General features: G+C 39.5%; 1 protein-coding gene across 7 annotated transcripts in view; it reads right to left on the reverse strand.

The window, feature by feature from the left end:
* The window catches only part of PTK2 (protein tyrosine kinase 2), a 185,724-nt gene that overhangs the window by 146,635 nt on the left and 20,586 nt on the right, over positions 1-18,503 (reverse strand). The gene's annotated exons all lie outside the window — the stretch shown is intronic.

Raw genomic sequence — 18,503 nt, forward strand, 5'->3', positions numbered from 1 at the left:
AACTTCAGAGCTGGAACTGTCAGGTTAGTCTTTGCTTGCTCACAAGAGGACAATACTGTTTATTTTCTTTTATTTTCTTTTATTTTTTCTTTTGTTATTTTTTTTTTTTTTTTCTTTTATTTTCTTTTATTTTTTATTTTATTATTTTTTATTTTATTTTATTTTTTCTTGAAACCTTCTAGAGGCAGCCAAGCTTTCAAACACATAAGTTCAAAACATGAGAAGTAAAATTAGAAGAAAGAAAACCTACTTTGGTAAAGCTGACTGTTACTTAACATTTTTACAGTAAATGCCAAGTTTGTCTTGAGATACAGCAGAGCATCTGCCTCCAGGAGGGACCAAGAAGTCACTGCTTCCAATCCAAARTAGATCCTACTAAAAATTAAACCCTCAGGAATGAGGGACATTAATACAAAGGCCTTAAGTTTCCCTTAAAAAGTAATTATAGCTTGTTACATTCCAACTTATTATATTCCTTGTTGTAGGTATGTATATATTGCATATATTTCAAGCTATAGCTTGTTATATTCCTTCCGTCAAATGCAATCTTAACTGGGGCTTGGAGCGTCAGTGAGAACACAAAACAAACACTAAAACCCACAAAGACCTAGGAATCAAGACTTAAAGTTGATAAAGACTAGGACTGGGGACACTAGCTGAGAAGGTGATGAATAGCTGAAACAGAAGAAAAAGGAAAGGAGTAAGGAAATAAGAAAGTCTAAGAAATAGGTCGGAGAGAAGTATAGTTGTTTGGATTTTTTTTTTTTAATCCAATGCTGAGCAACCAAAAAAGAATCAATGTATTGGGTACAAATCCACGTGGACTCTGCGGACTTTACCCCCAGGCTTAAGAACTGGAACAGCTTCAGAGACTAACAGGGCAGATTAGTAGTATTAGCAGATAGTAGTGGGAGACACTAAACATCCTGCTTGGTTTCATCTTTATTCCATCTCTGYGTCTGATGGAACTTGACTACTGAACAGAATTACATCCGAAATAAATCTCTAAAAAGGCAGCCTACCAGAAATTTCAAAACTAAACTTTAGTTTAGAGGACACCTCAACATCGCCCTCCCTCCYCCCTCCCCCCYGAAAACATTGCATGCTTTATTTTGGCAAAGCACGTGAAGTTTTTAAGGGTAACAAATTACACTTATAAAAAAAGATAAACTCACTAGRCTGCTTCTTATACAAGCAAAACCGGGTTACGTACTAGAAAATGCCTTTAGCCGGTAGAAACAGAGAGACAGGCAGAAGATGCACAAGCTGCCTGAGCTGCAGGAAGGAAAAGCCTCCAGCTGTCTCCGGCAATAGTTTCTGCACAGAACGCAGAGCAGCGTATAGATATGGAAGTCTTTGTTCTGCCAGAAAAATATGTTGCAGTAACAATTAACTTTGAAAGTTAATTGACTCAAGAGAAACACTGAGTCCTTCTGTTGGCTTACATGCTCCTAAGAGCTTTGTGTGATACTTTCCACGCACGTTTTGATGTGTTTTGAAAAAACCATTCTATGTCCTTGCGACAAGCAGGAGAACAATTTTATCCACTTGAGCTTAAAAAAGTCTAAAATGAAATTTCAAAGTAGAAAATACCATGGCTGGTTTTAATTTTTCTACTATGATGGAAACTAAACAGTTACAGAATCTTGAAAAATTTAACTTACTATAAAGAACAACTACAAGCTCCAGTAAAAATATGAAGTTTTGATGTACAGTTAAAGTTTATATCACAGCATTTATTACTCTCAAATCAGACTATTAAGTGTGCCTATGCATATTAAGGAAACACTAACAAACATGACCGCCAGATAAGAACATTGTAATATGCACACGGATACACAGAAAATATTAATTTGTATTCTATGAACTTAGCCATGCAATTTCAAACACCTTCAGGGGAGGCGTGTTGTTCAAACACGCACAGTTTTTAAGTTAAGGAGGAATCGCTCACATTTTGGTGTTTGTGCCTGGTGCCCGAGTKGCTATTTCCTCAAGGATTTCTCTGTGAACAGGCACTGGCAGTCACACAAATCCCTGGAACTTCACTGGGACCTACCCAAKTGGGGCACCTACAAGGTATGTTGCTTTATTTAGTCAACAACCATAATGATTTATTACTTCCAAGTTCCACTTCAAATTAGCTTCATAAGTGCATTAACTGAAGAGATGCTACACCTCTGGGACAAGGGTACTTAATGTGGTTTCCTTCAAGTACATGTTCTTCTAACACAAGCGAGTATAAGGAAGGCTGTTTCCTAAAATGAATTCACACACACTAGATTTAAAAGTGAGAAGGACAGAAGAGATTGAAGCCTGAAGGTCACAGCAGCCTGCTCAAAATTGCAGAAATGCACTTAAGTTGTCTGCATCGTATTTTTCAAGGATTTCCATTAAGCATAAGGTCTTTTACAGGYTAATGCATCTCTGCAGAATACACCAACCACCACAGAACAGCAACTCATAATAGCATAAATAAAGCATTAAAAATGATGATATGATTCCAAGACAAAAATCATCAATTCTGTGCATCTTTTGTATTCACTATTTGCATACCCACTACAACAGGTGAATGTTCACTAGCTTCTTGCATGTTTTTAATTGCAGAGTTGCACCAACTTCAAAGATTGACTTCCACAGTGTTTCTTACCTTGGGTCTCCCCTCTTCCCCCCAGATCTCTTTTTCTCTGGCTTGAAGCTTCTTGGCTTTATTTTCCAAAAAATATTTTTAATAAAGACTGCCAAATCACTTGCCATCTAAYACTGAAGAATATTAGCAGATTCTAGCAACATTAAAAAAAAAACACTTTGTGGACTGGCATATGCATTTAAGCTGGGCACTCATTTCAGATTATAGATTTGCATAGATTTACACACTTGCCTTCTTCATTGTGCAAACCTGTCACATTTTATAACACCACTTTCTCACTCCCCTCTCTCCCTTTTTCATTTTTCGCTTACAGCAGCAGAGTGGATTTACTCACTGTAGCACAGCAGAGGTCAGAGCCAGATGTGGCACTTGCAAAGGTGCCAACCGCTGACTGTGCAACACCCTCAGACCAAAACACAGCCACGCGCCGAAGCCCTGCCGGAGCGGCTCGGCTGCTCTCTGAGTGATATGGCTAGTGGGAACCTCTTCACCTCACAGTACTGGTCAGCTGGGAATTTATGCTCATTACAATATGTTGTCTACCTGTTTGTAAGAATTCCCTCATCTGATGGAGGTTTRGGGACCGACTTGACTTCTGAAATTCATTTCCTGAACACATATGAATCCTATCACACAAACCACATTTACAGCTGCCCAGCATAAGCCAACCTTCACCTCCCATCTGTTCCAAAACAGTTCCTCAAAGTATCTGAYCATGCTCTTCTCTTTCTACCGATACTTTCCAGGGTTCAATCGTGTTCTGCACTTATACTCTTGTATGTCTTACCATGCTATTGAAGTAGGGAACAAACTGCTAGTGATTAGGTAGAAAGAAAAATACTTTTTTTGGACAATACTCTGCAAGTTTCTCACGTGCCTGGTAAAGATGGTCTAGTTCTTGAAAAGAAGAAGTTTTAATCTGAAACAGCAGGAGGATGGAGCAAATGACCTCCAAAGGTCCCTTGCAAYCAATGTTTCTGTAATATTATACACAGATGACAAAAAAAGAGGACCTGAGAAGAGCTGTAACAATGTTAGAGGCACTACAAAACAAAGAAGCTCCTCAGCCAAAACAGCTTGCCAAACAGAACAGTTCTCTGCATGAATTCACTGAAGAACACAATTAACTTTGTTAAGAAAGAATACTACCACCATTACTTCTCTATCTGCTGAGATCCTCACATAGACATTGTGGATCCAGCCACAAACAGCCTTTCCTACGATATCCAGCAACTAAGAGGCATCCACATACCCGTAACCYGCTATCTGGTTTTGTGAAAGTATGCTTTTTACACTGCAGGTTTTCCTCAAACACTTTTTTGGAAATGGAGTCATAATTTAATATCTTGCTTTCCAAGAGTAACATCTAACTATCAAAAACAAGAATATTTTGAGCGCTTCATGTTGCTACCTCGAGGTAAAACGAGAACATGGCTCCGCAGACAACAGAGGCTCACGCTGACACTCGGTCCGCAACACTGGTCCTTGTCCAGAATTGCGGTCAGCAGTAGCCCACAAGAAATTTAATTGTTTGGTGCAGCAGCAACTGGCTGTCTCCAGCCTAATAGTATTCTCTTGAAATGAATTTGATACTCAGTTCAAGAAACAACCTCTTGCTCTAACAGTAATAAAGGCTAGCAGCACTCTGAGAACCGCAGACCACAATCGCCAGGAAGCAGAGTAACACATGGCACTCAACAGCACAGCAAGCCTTCCAACTGAACGAGGAATCACAGCTGCAACACAGAAGGCAATTTTCCTACTCACATCTCAGGACTCAGATTGCTCAGGAATACATGCAAGTATTCAGCTTTTAGTCTCTGCATGACTGACGCTTAAGGAAACTGCCTTAGAGGTGAGATTCAACAACCCAGAAGCCTCCCTTCCTACGATTCTTCGGCAGGTTAAAGGCTGCCGAATCCTCCTCCAGTCTTGAAAGGAGTTGAGATCTCACTTCCTCCAGYGGACTACACTAAGAGGAAAAGAGCAAAGGATTAAGCAGAAAAACACAAACCACCTTTCAAGAAGCTGCTTTGTAAAATTACAACATTGTTGATAGATGATCATGAACACATCCTTCAGTTTATCTATTGAGCAAGGTCCTTGAATATGGAGCTACTATGCATCCTACCCTAAACCCATTCTGGCAGCAAACTTTCCACCCTCCATGGAGAAGTTGCTAAAAAGTAAAAGAAGATTGAGGAGAGGAAAARAGTAATAAAAAAGCACCATAGTACAATTAAAAGGTTTCCATGTAAGATCTACCATAACTGCTGGTTAGACTGCTATGTAGTCTTCCTCACTGATAAAAGCGAAGTCCTTATTTCTAAGGTAAACCTAACCTATTTCTGCTTTATCCAGCTCAGCAACAGCTTTTTATTATATTATTTCCCATTACTGCAGTTTTAGCTTAAGGAATGACTCAAGTCAAATCTTTTCTTATATTGACTACGTTGAATGAGAACCAGAAGTCTCAGYGTAACAGTACATTTTTCTTAACCTTTGATCATCCTTACAAGTCTTTGAACTCTAGTTTTGTTTTTTGGAACTTCTGACATGCAGACACCAAATACGCAATGCAGCATTTGTAAGCTGCTCAGAACAGCACTGAAAACATCATTTGCTTCCTTAGACCGAGTTCTTTTTCTTCTATTGACATACTTACTACATTTGCCTAAGGCACAGCGACAACTGAATCTCCACCACAAATTGCAAATTTTCATTCATTACCCTTGGGGAGCTAAAGGGGGGTGGCTATAGGCTGGGTTCCTCCATCCACCAAACTTCCCAACGTTTTTTGTCCTTCGGCCAGATCAAAAGACCTTCAACATACAAAACCACAAGTTCTTCATTTATGACCCAAGCTCACAGGAGATCCAGGCTGCACTGTAATATTCCGTTGTCTTGTTTAAATCTTTGCTTCAACTGCAAATAACAACAGTATGGTTTTAATGCTTTGATCTATGTCTGTTAAAAAGGTTAACTAGCAAACAGCCCAGAATTAACTGCTATGAGAACCCTGCTCTGTTCATATTACATTTTGAGATCTTCTGTGTAACTGCTGGTTATTATTTTTAACACTAGCTGCTGTTCCTTAATCACAAAAGCAACACAGTACTAAAGGTACTGAAAAATTAGCAGATCAACTGATCAACTTTCTGATTATGTTTGGTTAATAAACTAGATGGTAGGTACCTTCACRCTCTGATCACCGAGTACCATGAAGGGTTGATATACTTCAGATCAGCCTGAACACAGACAAGTGTTACATGACATTACAGCAGCACAACTGTCAGAGTCAGCTAACTCACCCTGTATCTTGGGAATACATGCAGTTTATATTTTGACAACAAATTGACAAATCAGCAGCTAATTAACTGTCATGTTCTTCTGTTTATACCTGCTTCCCACCTTCTGTAATTTTAAAACAAAAGCCGTGTTTTATAACATCTACCAAAGTCTTTCAACAGCTTCCAATCACAATCTCCTCTCCCCCACTGAATAAAATACTCCTCTGAAACTATTTGGAATATAATTGGTAAATAGTAGGGKTTTTTTTAATCTAAAAATCTATATTCTAATTAAGATGCTGAGTGTAATCCATGTGCTTTTTTAATCTGACCTGAACTTTGCCCTGAATTAGAAGATATTTAAATTCATTTACTCATTATTGAGCATGTCCACRAGGCCCTTTATCCAGTTACCATTAGCCAAATTTTAGAGAAGACATATTAAACAGTAAGATTTAATGAAAAAAATTGTCATGCGAGCTATCGTACAATTCAAGGAAACAAAAAGTGGCAAGAAAATTACTGAAAATTCACTTGACAGAGGTGGAGGGGAATCAATCCCATTTTATAAAGGAACATGCAGCATCTGACCAGCTCTTATGTTAATGAGTTTATCCTCATTATATACACACACAAATACTCTATCTCTTTCGCCTGTGTGGATAAGAGGCATAGACAGAGATGAGTCAGGAGTGAGGTTCCCCCAAGAACTGTTTTTATTCAGCATCACGAAATGGATAAGTGAGATCTCCAAGCCTCCAAGCGTTAAGGGCAGCCGAACGCCACGACAGCGGCCGGGAATTCCAGAGGGACCTCGCAAATGAAGCACGTTACCAAAAGGTAGCAGATAAGCTTCAAAATAGATCAACATGAAGCAATGCATCTAGGGAGAAGTATTCTGAGCAATAACTTCACTGCACTTAACACTTCCACTTTCCACATTTCAGCTGTGGACAGAAACTCGTGTAATGACTCTGAGATGGTCAGCTCAAAATGCAGTAGCTGACAAACATGGCAGATGCAAACCTGTTACTCGACCCCAGCATAACGCATCCGCCCCTTGTGTGCTCTTCTGGGCTCTGTACCAGAAGGAAGGCCCAGAAGAGGGCAGCCAAAACAGTCCCRCTAGAGAACAGACACAAGTTTTAGACGTGACCTATACAAGTCCAGGAACTGCTCAAGACATTTAAGGAAGGCCATTTCCGCGCTGGGTCTACACTGTGATTGTGCAACCCCAAACGAAACCCTGCGACATTTTACCAAGCTCCTTTTCAAGCCCTCGGGCAAGCACAGGGAAACCAAAGCATGCTCTGTACGTGCCCACACCCCCAGCATTACAGAGCACTGGCTCTTAAAAAGCAGTAGGTTTAGAGGCGTATTTTAAAAACCCATCAACTCGKTGCTGCTTGCTGTCATTAAATTCCCCATCATTTTTCATGATGGAATTGTGACACGCAATGTTCCACCAGAAGCTATACCCACTTTCTAGAGGTGACAGGATTTTATAGTTCCTGTACTAAAATAAAGATTATCATTGCATGCCAGTAAAGCTGTTTTGCACTCCTAGATATGACAGGAGCTCAAAATAGAGATACTTCAGGAAAAAAGGAAAAGAAACACATTTTCCAGGTATTTTGCAAGGTAGAAGCCTTATCCTTGCAAAAAAAAAAAAAAATCATCAAGGACATAACCAAGAACAGAAATCAGGAGAAAGCAATTCAGGCATGGATACTTGACACTAAAGTACAGTGGCTCTACGGACCCTAGAGCACCATATAGAAACAAGCTGCTTACTTGTTTAAGGATGAGCTGTTAACAATTACAGTAACAGACTCTCAAAGACTGGNAACCAAGAACAGAAGTCCGGAGAAAGCAATTCAGGCATGGATACTTGACACTAAAGTACAGTGGCTCTACGGACCCTAGAGCACCATATAGAAACAAGCTGCTTACTTGTTTTTTTAAGGATGAGCTGTTAAGGATTACAGTAACAGACTCACAAAGACTGGAAGTTTCTTTCCAAAACAAAAAGAAATAAAAAAAGCTGTTGCAATATTTAAGACTGGAATTCTTAAAAAGTTGGGAGAATCATTTCCCTTCATGTTCTGCCACTGTATAACGATGCAATTTCCATGGTTACGGCCCACACGAGGATTCTGTTGTTACTGCAGCTTTTCAGACGCTAGTATTCAAGTTTTCTTCATTTGAAGTTACAGAATATTTAAGATGAGCAAAAAGAAGATCAAAGCAGATAAATCAATGGCACTTGCATGTAAAGAAGGAGAAGGGAAAGAAATTAAAAGATAGTTTCTCAGTGAACACACACATCTAACGASAAAGTAATTTGCCAGAAGTCTTAGGTAAAATAATTATCATCTTAGCATATATATTGTAGTTATCTAAAAAAAAAGGACTGCTAAAAAGGACTGTTAATACTTGAAATTCATGAAAAGACTAACTTACCTAGTGCCTAAAATCAAATAGAATAAAAATTCTATTGATTTCAATGGGAATACTACAAAAGTGAGCTTGACGGCAGTCGCAGAATTGTGTGTTCTAGAAATCCACTCCAATAAGCAAGATGAAATCTCTTCTTAATGAGAATGCTGCTGTATGCTTAGTGTTAGATGGAGAAAAATATTTGGGTACAGCTAAAGCTAAATTCCTGGTCATTACAATAAYTGGCCATTTCCATAAGCATACGGCTTACAGCATTTGTAGTCAAAGCTACGGAGTCCTGAAATCAGCTCTCAATAGTGAGATATGACAGCATGAGTCTAACAGTGTAAGACACAACAAAACTGAGGACACTGTTCAGCCTGTTAGACATACTTTCAATAAGTTTACTACTACAGGCGTAAAGAAAGTCTCCTGCATCCACCTTGTGGTTTCACTAAGTCTTATGCTTCTTATCAAGGCCACGGATTTCAAGTGTCGAACTACTGTAAAAGTCTGAAGGATTAGGACTCCTCCAAGTAGAATTCTGATYCAAATCTTTTTCTTAAAGCTTTCTAAAACATAGGTCACGAAGAGAGGAAGATCRTTTCAAGAACCATTTAGGTTGAACAGACCATTTGTCAGAGAAGAAACAAGGCAATGCAGGGGAATGAGAATCAGCAGAAAAAYTGTTATTACAGAAGTGCACATACAAAGAAACCAAGAGAAATGACTGATGAAAACTTAATCTATTGGGGGGGGGGGAAGAAGAGGGGGAACAAGACAGCAGAGAGCACAACTTCAGCACACGACACRACACGAGCTTTCTTCTCCTAATTGCTTCTGTCATGTAGCCATCSGCGAGCGCCTCTCAAAAGACATCGTTGCTCCTGTAACAGGAAAACCCCCAACACGGCTGTTCTCCACAAGAACATGATCAAACAAGAGACCCCGTCGGCCTGACACAAGACGGCACGTGCGCAACCTGCATATTCCGTCTGCAGCGACTCCCAAGCGCGCCCGTGGCTCACAGTAGCAACACGAGCAAGTCAAATATGTTTATTTCGAAGGCGGTCGTATCACGAGTCTCACATCCATGATTAATGATCTCATATCCATGAGCCCATTGAAAAACTTCAGCTTAGCATCATTAAGATTCTATCAGCCTTGAAATGTAATTTAAGGGAGTATTTTTCTCCTTAATCTCCTGCTCTATTTAATCAATTTAATGCCCAGTAAAAACTTAATTTGACAAAATTGAATGCATTATTTCTCTCTGCCTCTGGCATAAAATAGATTAAAGACCACCAGAAATACTTGCAGAAAGATTTAAGATTCATTACATCGTAGGTGACAGATAAATGTCAGATCTGCTATAAACTCTGCATTTGGTAGACTCAATACTGTGTTTACAAAAATTGCTGTTTTTTTTTTTCCCCCAGTTAACGCTCTAATTGCATTTACCTTCCTGGCAGCTAACTCAAATTTGGCCTCCCACATAAGCAAGGGTCTTCTCTCTTTTTTTTTAAATACCAAATTTGGGRAAATACTATTCCACGGAGCATATGAAAGGCTAGCAAAGACAACTCGCAGTAAATACACTTCACAGTTCCTGGGCAGATTCCAAGCCAAACCCAGGATAATAAACCAGTGGGTCACAGAACTGAACCCGTTCAAAATCAAGGTCCCTATTAGACCCTGTCAGATGACCACAGCCTGCAATCCTACTCAAACCTGTCTAGGTTCAATATGAACTAACTGGACTGTCCATCAAAATACCACAAGGCAAGGCCCCAAAAAAGTTGCCCTACGAAGACCGCGCTGGAGACCAGACAGAAGAGTTCTCCCAGCAGCAGCTCTGCTCTCCCGCATCGAGCCCAGGGACCCTGTTTGCGCTATGACTATTTGAAGGCTTCTGCCTTCCAGGCTGTCAAACTAGTTACCTTCACAAATAATTAACAGGTCCATCCTAAGGGCAGCAGTGGAGAAGGGAACGTTGACAGAATACCCTTCACAAGCCTGCTCATTACGTCCTTAGCTAAATCACTGCACCCTTTAGTAACTCTTAAGAATACCCATCAATACAAGGTCAAGCAGCATTTGTTACACAACAATTTTAAAGTGAATTTTTGAAGTCTACCATAATTTTTGTATGTTGGTATGATTTTCTAGAAAAGATATTTTAATTTTTGCAGGACAAAGGATATCTAATATTTCAAAAATCAGTCTGAAATTTACTTTTTCTGCTGGTGAATGTTTAGAAACAGTATTGTTTTGCTTGTAAAGTAAATAAATATTGCACTAACAGCTTTTTCCATTTATGCAATAGGATCATATAGTATATACACACTTGTGCAATTGAGTCTGCTGACAAAACAACTCCTTATCAGCCAGCAAGTTAGCTGCAACATGCGCTGGAACAAATAAGGGAATCATGGATGTCATGGAAGGATAAATGGGAAAAGGTCCAAAGTCCACAAAGACACTAATTATGCAGGCATATTTGGTAGGTAGGACTCTGAACAAATGAATTCTTACCTTTGTGCAGAAAGTAAGACCACAAAGATGAGTGCCAAGGAGAACACAAACACTTTCAACTCAGCATTCAACTGCTGAAAGGCCATAAAACAAGCCTTTTCCAAAAGAATCTGTCTGTACTACTTGTGCAGAAGAACTGTACACAGTGTTTAACATAATTTAACATCCAGAAACTTGATGATAAATATGTGAACATGATTTACAAAACAGACTGACATCCTTTTCTTGTGAGCTCACCATGATCTACACTGAAGTCAGTGGAACCCCTTTTGCCTCCTTGCACATGAAGTCAAGCAGCACAAACAAGCCACCACAACATCCCTAAACAAGGATAGCCTCAGTGAGAATCTTTTCAAACTGTTCACTAATATTTTAGTTTATTGGTTACCCCAGCATTCTGTTTGCCTGAAATAGGAACAACAGTTCACCACTTTTGCTGTTTCAAACAAAGATAAACTATTTAAGGAATATTCTCTAAACAGATTTCTCTTTTCTGTTGATTTGTCAGGTGTGGAAGAAAGGTCCAATAAAAAAAGGTTTATTTTGACTGAGTTGATTAAGGAGTAGAAAGTCAGATGTCACTGAATCTTCACAAAAGCGAGAGCAAAAAGTTCAGCTCGGTTATAGGGATTATAAACAACAAACCAATAGTTGTTTCATGTACTTGTAACACCTCAGTAACATGATGAAGTGGGTAGTTATACCTGTTATACTCTGATTTAGTTATCAAATCTATCATACACAAAGCAGCATGTCTGCCTAGCAGTTATTCAGGATGGTAACTGTCTTCTACTCTCCTTAAATTACAGACAGTACGTATGCAATGTTTATAATTAAAAAACTAAAGACTAAAATTCAGAGAATGCTATAGAGACAACATCAAGTCCATCAATATCTCTTCTCCACAACCAACTCCCCCACTTGCTGGAGAGGGCATCATAAAACTTGCTCAAAAACAAAACAAAAAAATCATTCAAGATCAAGTCTAAATTATAATTTAAAGAGAAATAAAGTGATTTAAGGTCCAGATTAACATTCTAAATCAAATTCCTGATAATTACTACGAGAGATCCATTTTCAGTGCAAGCTGTTTCAAGATCCACTCAAGTTCAGAGTGGGCATAAAATTAAATTTGATTTAAAAGACTAAACTATTCCAAGACAAAATCATCTAGCTCTACTGCATGAGCTGTATTTCAGGAACTTCAATACATGCATCTTGCAGTGATAAGCATTAAAAAAAAAAATAAAAAATAAAGAACTGAAGCAGACAATTACTTGGTGTAGCTCTAGTATAGTTGCTATTTCATTATTCATCTTCAAACTAAGCATTCTTGAAAATATAAAGGAATTTCAGGTTGCATGTGCTAAAACATGTCATAGAACTGGAATTGAAATAATTTCAACTTTGTCAGCTATAGCACATGTGAAAAAAGTGCACCAGTCCTTAATAACCAGATACTGAGCTCAAGGCAAACCAGAGTAAACTCAAAGAACAAAGGAATTATTTTCAGTCTAAATGACAGAGATGCCATCCCTGTTGCCAAATGAATGCAATTTGAGGTCCATTTATCTCCTTTCTTCCAATTCTTGAATCACAGAAGTCATGAGTCCAAATCAAAAKTGTAGGGAGTCTCCCTCTCCTTCTATAGGAGAGGAGAGCATGACCCTCTACTTGCTCACGAAAAGGCACTATCAGCTATCAAACATTTACTTTATTCCAGAAATCCTCTAGAAGTTACTCCCGCAAAGATCCAGTCTTCTCTCGCTTCTCCCTGCCTACTGGTCACAGGAGAAAGGCTCCGAGCATATTCTCTCAGAAAATGTTAAAATGCTCTTGAGCAACGAAGGCAAGATAAATCACAACCGCTTCAACGCTAGTAAAAAAAACTCCCAAAGTCATGCTTAAAAATAATAAGGTGATTATGTTAGACTTGAAGAACAGATTTATTGTCCTATGCTTGTGAAGAATGAGTGAGGCTGCAAATTACAAAACTCAAGGCAAGGACTTCACATGGCCTCTTCTCCAGGCGCAAAAGCTTTCAACAGAATCTTGCAGGGATGGGGGGAAAAGGAAAGGGGAAAAAAAAAAAAGACTTAAAGAGCACCAGGAGGACACTGAGCAAGACCAGGTCTTGTAAGCAAGTCCTGGTAGCCAACAAGCTGGCTAAAGGCCAGTGAGTTCAGTTCATACAGCTACTTCACACTAGTCCACCAGCAAGAGCCTGGTGGAGATGGTCAGATTTTTTTCAAGTTAAGTTTCTGAGTTTCCAGAAAGTAACATGAACAGCCTAAACTCCTCCGCCCCAGCCCAGAGGCTTCCTCGCAAGATTTGGCTAAGCTGCCCAAGTTGGCCTTGAGCAGATAAGAGTTTGCAGTCTGTTYTGTCAAGTCCTCCGTGGAACGCTGCCCTCCAGGAAAGCGGAGGACTGGACTGTCAGCGCAGGAGCTTTCCAGACCTGTACTAGATCTGCCTAGATTGGCCTGTTGGTGCCCTAAGGCCTTCCTTAAGCCAAAGCTGCAGTCAAGCAGAACCTTTTAGACTAGACTCAAAGTATACTAAATATTTTTCTGCAGYGCAATTATTCATCTCCCCGATCAATCAACAGCTAAAAAATAAACAAATAACAAAAATCATACAACCAATTCTTCATAGCTGCTCCTAGCCCCCTAGCTGGTACTGCTCTTGAAGTACGCAGCCTTAAGACTCTCCATCCCCAGGGCAGTTCCTAAAGATAGGAACTCGCATCAGAAAGTGATTAATTGCTCCCTCAATCCCACTGAACAAATCAGCATTTACTCTAAGTGTCTAGAGTGGCTCAGATGAGTGTACTGACCACACAGTCACCAGTATTTAGCCAGACAAATGCCACCCCCTTATTAAAGGTTTTTACATGCTTTCAGACTTATTCTTGCTCCCAGCAGCTGCGAAGAGCACTTCATTTTGTGCCATGGCAGGGGAAAACAAAGAAATGCCTGGAAAACATCTCCAAATTTAAAAAGCAGGCCTAAGACATAAATGAACGACTCAGTGTGGTGCTAAATAGGGTGATTAAGAAAAACAGGTTAACGCTGGACAGCACTGCCRTTCATAAGAACGCGGCTGGGAGAGAGAGGAAAGGCAACGGCAAGGGTGGGGAACACACCTTAGCTTGTAATCATTTCACCCAAAAAAGTTTCTCTGCAGGCAAAAAATAGTGTTATCTGATCCAAAACGCCTCTTACAGATAACATACMTGTGCAAAACCACTCATCCCAGTGATACAGGATTACAGGCTAAAACTCATTTGAGTTGCCTCAGAAAAAGCGATACCAAAAAAAGCAAGATTTCGACGGGGTGGGGAAAGGGGGGAAGGTCCAAACTTTTTTTTTTTTTTTGGTCAAATTCAGATGTCTTCACATCTGTCTGCAGACATTAGGAAATGTCAATAGGTTTGGTAATTACATACTGCTCCAAAATCTAAAGTCTACATAAAAACTGAACACTGTTCAAAAAAAAAAAAAATCACTGTGAAGTGCAGCTTCGAGGCCAGGCATACAGAACTGAGCCATGACTCACTCTGCAGCTCCTTTCCAAAGCACTAACACAAATGCAAGAACACCTAAGTTTTGGCCTTCTTTTATAACYCGACCTATGTCAAGCTTGAAGAAAAAGCTCCTGCTGGACTGTTTAAGAAAATAAGTTAATATTGAGACAAAGTTTCAACTCCTCCACCTCTTCCACAAAACACAGAAATACAGAGCTAGACTCTGCCACACTAAATAGTTTCTGTTGCATTTAGGCTTACAAGACTGTTTCCACAGGACTTAACTCCTTATTTATTCCCCCCTCCCCGCCTCCATCCAAGCCCCCAAAACAGCCATTCAAAAAGCAAGTATGTTACTTTTCCAGCCAGGGCACAGTAAATGTGGTGGTTTTGTCATAAAACCTTTGGTTCCTAGGACTCGCGCTCCCTCCCGGGCAGACCGCTGCTGGATGGACACCTTGTCTCCTCCCAGGCTGCTGGTCAGGCAGATGGAGCCGGTCGGCTGCACCGGACGCCCGCAGGCCGAAACAGCTCTCCTTGCTGCTGTCAGCTTTCCCAAGGAATCACTCCGTTTTTCCAATCTCATCGCATTATCTTGACTTGATCGGCTTACCCAAGTCAGAGACAACATCTCCAGGTAGTAAGTAGCTCTTTTTTCAAACAGCTGAACTGAACAGCTGTCCTCTCTCACAGCTTCTGGGGGGCTTTTGAATTTCACATAATGACCAAGAACAGAGCCCTGGCGGACTTCTCCCCCACCCTCRCCCAGAAGCACATATGTCACTCCAACGAAAGGCAAGCAACCTTAGCAACGYGATCACCGGCTAAGAACAAAACAACAACACGCATCAACTGTATATTTAAGTGCATAAAAGAAAAATAAAGAAGAAAAACTCATTTGGCCTTGCACGATAGCCATGAAAATGTAGTATTTAGGAACAAAACGCTGCCATTCCAAACAAACTCTGACATATGACAGTTTCCTGAATTYAGATGAATGTTTTGGAAGACTAAAGGAGCAGAGATCTGTGAGATTTGGTAACATTTACAGACTGGATTATAGCCCTGATTAATGGCAAAATACTAAAGTTGGTTACAGAAAGCACCAGTAAACTGAACTCCGACTTTGAATTCTCTRGGAAACCGAATAGCCCRAGATGGACACGGTGGATGAAAAAACATGGAATTTCCAGATGTTTGAAAACATGAAAACGTTATCTGCTTACATGTCAAACAAGAAAGCTGTTAGCAGTAGCTTATTTCTTATTTTTATCTTTACTTTCCCATCATATTTACACCAAGCATTTTAGAGTCACTTGCTCAGCAAAATGATCTGGTCTTGTGTTAGTGAAATCAGCTAAAGAACACGTGAACCACAGGTTTTCAAAAAATACATTAATTTGTAATTCAGATGTCTTGCTTTCAGGACAACCACCATGTATTAAAGGATGGAGTCAAGATCAATTAACTACCAATCAGAAAAGCTTTAAAATTTAAAAACAATGCACAAATCAATATTTAATTTCCAATTAATTTAGGCATTTTATTAAGAATGTAACAAATTATCTACAAAGCGAACATATTACAAACCACAAGGTGAAAAAATATATATATATACACTGCCAAGTCTCAACAATTACACATTATGAATATTTCCACTTTTTTAAAAAACACCCCATGCTTTTAACAAAAAAAACTGTAAGCCACCACCCCATTTAAAATAAAATACATACATACCACAACTTGCACAATCAAAAAATCCAAACCCCATTTTTTCCCCCCTCATATTTTTCTTTCTTCTCCAGGGAAAAGRGTATGCCTGGATAGGTTTTTCTGCCCTTGGGCTGCTCACATCTCTGACTGCCTCCCTCCTTCAAATCTCTGCATTCTTCAGAAATTTGAGAGCTCTCACTAGACAAATCAAAACATGTCCTCACTTCAAAAAACATTTTATGCGATTTGAATGATAAGAGGTTTGGAACATTAGGAATAAAAGAAAAATCCCCAAAGCTATCRGAGGAACAACTTCAGGATTTCATGAACAGACTCGATATGGCCTCAGTTAGTCACCAGACCAGCTGTACAGCAAATAGAGATGCTGCAGAGGTGAGGGGGAAAAAAATAAATAAAAAAATCAAGATTAATGGAATATGTAAGTTTGCTGAATTCCTCTGTTGTTGTGTACCTGACTCAGTCAAAAAGTTATACTTACACCTACACAAAAAGACTTGCTTTTGTTCATTTTCTYGTCATTCAGTCTGTTCTAACTATAACCTTCATAACAGCAAAAAAATCCAGACTGGAGGCCAAGCTTACAGCCTTTCCAATAATTTGGTTTCCACGTCTTCTCAAGTTTCTGCAAACTCCTCTTCAAAAAGTATTTTGAAGAAAGAGGAAGAAAATTTCATCCTAAAGTAACTAGTTTAAACTCCGTCCGACTCCCAAGAATACAGAAAATTTCCGCTGAYAAAAATATTTTATAGTTCAGATACAAGTTCAAGGGCTGAAAATATTTTTTCCTAAAAAAAAAAAAACCCACAAGACAAGCAAGGAACTTGAACGAAGATGAGATTATTTAAGAAATAGGGGACTGCAACCTTGCTTTCTCCAACTAAATACTTCTGCATCTTCCCCATTAACTGAGAATTAGGGAACACTAAAATTGCATCAGAAAAGTGTTTGAGGCTAAATACGAACGTCAAACTCACTCCAGSATTCCTGCATTTCCTCACTGAAGGTACTTCCTAAATCTCTGAATACAGCCACTATATTAATTTTCTTTGTACAAGCACACCTTCACATGGAAGTTTTAGTTAGAAAAGCTAAAACAGCAGTATCTGACCCATATTATCATACTGTTTGTATTCTGTTATTACATGTCAGCAGTGGCATTCTATGCAGCTTTCTCTGCTGTCAGTGCTATGGATACAGATACCAGCAATATATCAAGCAGTATAACTTACTGTTTTGTTTATGCAATTCTTTCTCCTTTCCAAGGGAAGAGCTATATTTATAGTATGTTTAAAATGTTAAATGTTTGTCAACAAATGCAAGGTCAAATAAATATGAAACAATTCAGTGTCCCCCCCCCCATATCTGGAACTTTGAATTCTGTGTAAGAGCTCTAACTCTTATCCTTTTCCTTCTAGAAAAGCTGCAAGCAACTGATGTGAAGTCTCACAGCACATACGTATGTTCCCCACTCCCCAACACTATCCTTCTCATAAATCTTCCAGGTAGCTTTAGCTTGGCTCCTCTTCAAGCCTTATCAACAGGGAACCTCTGAGCTGAAGCCCAGACTTCCCCACCATCACCACCAGATGTCCTGTTCTTCACTGTCTGCTTACATCCACATAACAGATAGTAGAGAAGATGAAGGCAGGGAGGAAGAAAATCATCCCCTCTTCCCCTCAAGAACTAGAGATAGCTAGTATTAGTACTAGTATTAGCATTTTGRGCAGAGCTGGAAGCATAAGGGCTCAGACTGGACAAACATGCCCTGTGCTTAGCAACTAGTTGTCTCGAGAAATAGAACATAAAACTCCAACTGGTTCCAAGGTCAAATGCTGGCTCTCTGCTGGACACAAGAGGGAAAAGTCCRCTCCGACTGGCAGAACCACAAGCACACAAACCCATAAAGCAAAAACACCTCTGCTAGGTGTTATTCTCATACATGCAGATTTGCATGCAGCTGACATGCAGGGGATATCCAGAAACAGCAGAAAGTCACCAAAATACATCTTTCATATTAATGTTATTAGAAAGAACCTACCATTCTTCTTGGACATTTCTTTTAGCTCATTCCTTTTATTTTTAAATGATTTCCGCAGAGCAAAGAGCTTGATGATTGCAGCTGTCCCAATTTCTTTGGACCTTAAACACCTACCATGACACTATCTGAATCCTATCTGAAAGTTAAACTGAGTGGACTGACCCTGAAAGAGGGAAGTGATGGCACCACCACCTGCCTACAATACAACCACAATCTAGAATGCCAAACTTGGAGGCCTGCTGACAAGCCTAAGTGCCCTTTTTTCCTTTCTACATGCCTAACACTATTTAGTAA

The sequence above is a fragment of the Rhea americana genome, unplaced genomic scaffold, assembly GCF_003343005.1.
Source record: "Rhea americana isolate MKP2758 unplaced genomic scaffold, rheAme1 scaffold_0, whole genome shotgun sequence".
NCBI lineage: Eukaryota > Metazoa > Chordata > Aves > Rheiformes > Rheidae > Rhea > Rhea americana.